This window comes from Arachis hypogaea, chromosome 20 (genome assembly GCF_003086295.3).
Source record: "Arachis hypogaea cultivar Tifrunner chromosome 20, arahy.Tifrunner.gnm2.J5K5, whole genome shotgun sequence".
Lineage (NCBI taxonomy): Eukaryota > Viridiplantae > Streptophyta > Magnoliopsida > Fabales > Fabaceae > Arachis > Arachis hypogaea.
Window position 1 is genome coordinate 58,942,453 of NC_092055.1, and position 5,635 is coordinate 58,948,087.

Genomic DNA, 5,635 nt, shown 5'->3' on the forward strand with positions numbered 1-5,635 from the left:
CTATTTATACACTTTCTATATTGAGCTTCAGTTGTGCTTCTTGGGCTTTGCGGCCTCTCCATGCTTTCCTTTTGCCTTGGGTTTATGATCCATAATCTTGATGAGGCTGTTGATCCCAATCCTGTAACATTTATTGAGCCAACTTAGTGATAATCAAATAATGACATATGACTCAATAAATTGAGATTTCAAACTCATCAATCCTTCAGGCCCAATCCCATAAACCATGATATTCAATTGGGTTTCATACCAAAGTAAGTTTAAGTTAATATTTGTGCTCAAAGACTAACTTAAATCACAATATTTTTGGCCCAGAAACCTTTTCCAAGAGTGGCGTTTAAGTTGCATTTTAAGCTTAAACTGCAGCTTAAACGCCAGACACTTCCAGTGAGGCCTTTTGTAGAAGCACGTTTAAGCTTCAGTTTAAGGTTAAACTGAAGCTTAAACGTGGAAATGGAAGAAGGTAGCCCTGGAGAGTAATGTAGTCGAACACGTTTAAGCTTCAGTTTAAGGTTAAACTGAAGCTTAAACGTGGATAAAGGAAGGGCAGCCCTGGAGGTCGAACACGTTTAACCTCCAGTTTGAGGTCAAACTGGAGGTTAAACGTGGAAGCTTAGAATGGTGGCCCTGGAGGTCGAACACGTTTAACCTCCAGTTTGAGGTCAAACTGGAGGTTAAACGTGGAAGCTTAGAATGGTAGCCCTGGAGGTGTCGAACACGTTTAACCTCCAGTTTGAGGTCAAACTGGAGGTTAAACGTGGAAATGGAGAGAGCAACCCTGGAGGAGGAAAGCTGTCGAACACGTTTAAGCTCCAGTTTGAGGTCAAACTGGAGCTTAAACGTGGAATGGCTCCCTGGTACTCTTCCTTCTTCTGGCGTTTAACCTCCAGTTTGAGGTCAAACTGGAGGTTAAACGTGGAACTCCTCCCTGGGTGGCATACTCATTCTGGCGTTTAACCTCCAGTTTGAGGTCAAACTGGAGGTTAAACGTGGAATGCTTCTTTAGTGAGGCTTTTCATTCTGGCGTTTAACCTCCAGTTTAAGGTCAAACTGGAGGTTAAACTTCAATTCAAGCATTTCTCATCCTTCATGGTTTTGGCGTTTAAGCTCCAGTTTAGGCTTAAACTGGAACTTAAACTCCACATGTGATATTCAAGCTTCCTTTATTGATTTTGTTGCTTCCTTGCTTAGCCTCTTCTTCCCTGAAATCATCCAAACAATTGCATCAAAGTCTTGCAAAATTTCATGAGAAATCTTCCATTCATAGCATTCAAGTAATATAACTAAAACTCATGGAATTTGCATCAAAATCATATTGTTTGGATGGTTCATTGCTTTGTTCTTCATTTAACCCTTTTTGGTTACTTTAAGCTCAAGAAAATGCATAAAACAACTAAAACTAACAGAAAAATGCTAGTGAAACTAGCCTATGATGCCTTGGCATCAATCCTTAGTTGCTTCCAATAATTATGTGGAGGGAAGTGCATCCCCTGAGGTATCTCAGGGATCTCTTGATTTGCAGCCACATGTTCTACCACTGAGCTATTGGAAGGAAGTGCATCCCTTGAGGCATCTCAGGAATCTCTTGATTTGCAGCCACATGTTCTACCACTGAGCTATAGATCCTTCACATAATTGTTTTACCACACCAAACTTAGAATGTTGCTCGCCCTCGAGCAAAAGAAGAAGGAATAGATGAAGAAGAAGATGTGGAAAAAAAAACTAGGATTATGAGGAGGGAAGGTGGAGATCCTGTGGGGTCCACTGATCTTGAGGTGTCAAGGCATTTACATCCCTGCACCAATTTAGGCATGCAAAATGCCCTTGCACACAACTCTGGGCGTTCAGCGCCAGGTTGGTGCCCATTTTGGGCATTCAATGCCCATTTACTAGCCATTTCTGGCGTTGAACGCCAGAACCATGCTTGTTCTGGGCGTTCAGCGCCAGGATGTTGCCCATTTTGGGCGTTCAGCGCCAGAACCATGCTCTGTTCTGGCGTTGAACGCCAGACAGGTGCTTCTTCCAGGGTGTGATTTTTCTTCTGCTGTTTTTGATTCCGTTTTCAATTTTTAATATTTATTTTGTGACTCCACATGATCATGAACCTAATAAAACATGAAAAACCATGAAAATAAATAAGAATTGGGTTACCTCCCAACAAGCGCTTTTTTAATGTCCTTAGCTGGACCTTGCTGAGCTTTTAATCTAGCTTCAACCTTGAGCACTCTTGCTCAACATTGCCTTCAAGATAGTGCTTGATTCTCTGTCCATTAACAATGAACTTCTTGTCAGAGTCAATATCTTGAAGCTCTACATAACTATATGGTGATACGCTTGTAATCACGTATGGTCCCCTCCACCGGGATTTCAATTTCCTGGGGAATAGCCTGAGTCTAGAGTTGAACAGCAGAACCTTCTGTCCTGGTTCAAAGATTCTAGATGACAGCTTTCTGTCATGCCACTTTTTTGATTTCTCTTTATAAAGCTTGGCATTTTCGAAAGCTGTGAATCTGAACTCCTCTAGCTCATTTAGTTGGAGCAATCTTTTTTCTCCTGCTAATTTGGCATCAAAGTTTAGGAATCTGGTTGCCCAGTAGGCCTTATGTTCCAGTTCCACGGGCAGGTGACATGCCTTACCATACACCAGTTGGTATGGAGAGGTCCTTATAGGGGTCTTGAATGCTGTTCTGTAAGCCCACAGAGCATCATCCAAGCTCTGTGCCCAATCCTTTCTATGGGTATTTACTGTCCGTTCTAGGATTCTCTTTAATTCTCTGTTAGAGACTTCAGCTTGCCCATTAGTTTGTGGATGATATGGAGTAGCCACCTTGTGGCGAATTCCATACCGAACCATGGCAGAGTAAAGCTGTTTATTGCAGAAGTAAGTGCCCCCATCACTGATTAGTACTCTAGGGACACCAAATCTGCTAAAGATATGTTTCTGGAGGAACTTCAGCACTGTCTTAGTATCATTGGTGGGTGTGGCAATGGCCTCAACCCATTTTGATACATAGTCAACTGCCACCAGAATATAAGTGTTTGAGTATGATGGTGGAAAGGTCCCACGAAGTCAATTCCCCATACGTCAAACAACTCAATTTCCAAGATTCCTTGTTGAGGCATGGCATAACCATGAGGCAGATTACCAGTTCTTTGGCAACTGTCACAGTTACGTACAAACTTTCGGGAATCTTTATAGAGTGTGGGCCAATAGAAGCCACATTGGAGGACCTTGGTTGCTGTTCGCTCACCTCCGAAATGGCCTCCATATTGAGATCCATGGCAATGTCATAGGATTCTCTGTGCCTCTTCTCTAGGCACACACCTACGGATTATTCCGTCTGCACATCTCTTAAAGAGATAGGGTTCATCCCACAAGTAGTACTTTGCATCAGTAATTAATTTCTTCTTTTGTATCCTGTTGTACTCCTTGGGTATGAACCTTGCAGCTTTATAGTTTGCAATATCGGCAAACCATGGTGCTTCCTGAATGGCAAATAAATGCTCATCCGGAAACGTCTCAGAGATCTCAAGAGAGGGGAGGGACGTCCCTTCTACTGGCTCTATCCGGGACAGATGATCAGCCACTTGGTTCTCTGTCCCTTTTCTGTCTCTTATTTCTATATCAATCTCTTGCAGAAGCAACACCCATCTGATGAGCCTGGGTTTTGAATCCTGCTTTGTGAGTAGATATTTAAGAGCAGCATGATCAGTATACACAATCACTTTTGATCCTACTAAGTATGATCTGAACTTGTCAATGGCATAAACCACTGCAAGTAATTCTTTTTCAGTGGTTGTATAATTTTTCTGGGCATCATTTAGAACACGACTGGCGTAATAAATGACATGTAGAAGCTTATCATGCCTCTGTCCCAACACTGCACCAATGGCGTGATCATTGGCATCACACATTAGCTCAAATGGTAATGTCCAGTCTGGTGCAGAAATGACTGGTGCTGTGACCGGCTTAGCTTTCAGCGTTTCAAATGCTTGCAGGCACTCTGTGTCAAACACAAATGGCGTGTCAGCAGCTAGCAGATTGCTTAGAAGTTTTGTGATTTTTGAAAAATCCTTTATAAACCTCCTATAGAATCCTGCGTGCCCCAGAAAGCTTCTGATTGCCTTAACATTGGCAGGTGGTGGTAATTTTTCAATTACCTCTATTTTTGGTTGATCCACCTCTATTCCCTTGTTTGAGATTTTATGCCCAAGAACAATCCCTTCAGTCACCATGAAGTGACATTTTTCCCAATTTAAAACTAGGTTGGTCTCTTGGCATCTTTTCAGAACAAGTTTCAGGTGATCAAGACAGGAGCTGAATGAGTCTCCATATACTGAGAAGTCATCCATGAAGACTTCCAGAAATTTTTCCACCATATCAGAGAAAATAGAGAGCATGCATCTCTGGAAGGTTGCAGGCGCATTACATAGCCCAAATGGCATCCTTCTATAAGCAAACACTCCAGATGGACATGTGAATGCTGTTTTCTCTTGATCCTGGGGATCTACTGCAATCTGGTTATAGCCTGAGTAGCCATCCAAAAAGCAGTAATAATCATGACCTGCTAGTCTTTCTAGCATCTGATCTATGAATGGTAAAGGAAAATGATACTTTCTGGTGGCTGTATTGAGCCTTCTGTAGTCAATACACATGCGCCATCCTGTAACTGTTCTTGTAGAAACCAGTTCATTTTTTTCATTATGAATCACTGTCATGCCTCCCTTTTTTGGGACGACTTGGACAGGGCTCACCCAGGGGTTATCAGAAATAGGATAAATAATCCCAGCCTCTAGTAATTTGGTGACCTCTTTCTGCACCACTTCTTTCATGGCTGGATTTAGCCGCCTCTGTGGTTGAACCACTGGTTTAGCATTATCCTCCAATAAGATTTTGTGCATGCATCTAGCTGGGCTTATGCCCTTAAGGTCACCTATGGACCACCCAAGAGCTGTCTTGTGTGTCCTTAGCACTTGAATAAGTGCCTCCTCTTCCTGTGAATTTAAAGCAGAGCTTATGATCACTGGAAAAGTATCACCTTCTCCCAGAAACGCATATTTCAAGGATGGTGGTAATGGCTTGAGCTCGGGTTTAGGAGGTTTTTCCTCTTCCAGAAGAAATTTCAGAGGCTCTTTCATGTCCTCTGAATCCTCTAAATCAGGCTGAACATCTTTAAAGATGTTTTTCAACTCTGATTCAAGACTCTCAGCTATGTTGATCTCTTCTACCAAAGAGTCAATAAGATTAACTTTCATGCAGTCTTTTGATGTGTCTGGATGCTGCATGGCTTTGACAGCGTTCAACTTGAATTCATCATCATTGACTCTCAGGGTTATTTCCCCCTGTTGGACGTCAATGAGGGATCGTCCAGTTGCTAGGAAGGGTCTTCCTAGAATGAGGGTAGCACTCTTGTGCTCCTCCATTTCCAGCACAACAAAGTCAGTGGGAAAGGCGAATGGCCCAACTCTGACAATCATGTCTTCAATCACGCCTGATGGGTATTTAGTGGAACCATCAGCAAGTTGGAGACATATCCGGGTTGGTTTAACTTTTTCAGTTAAGCCAAGCTTTCTGATAGTGGATGCAGGTATTAGGTTGATGCTTGCCCCAAGATCGCATAAAGCTGTCTTGGTG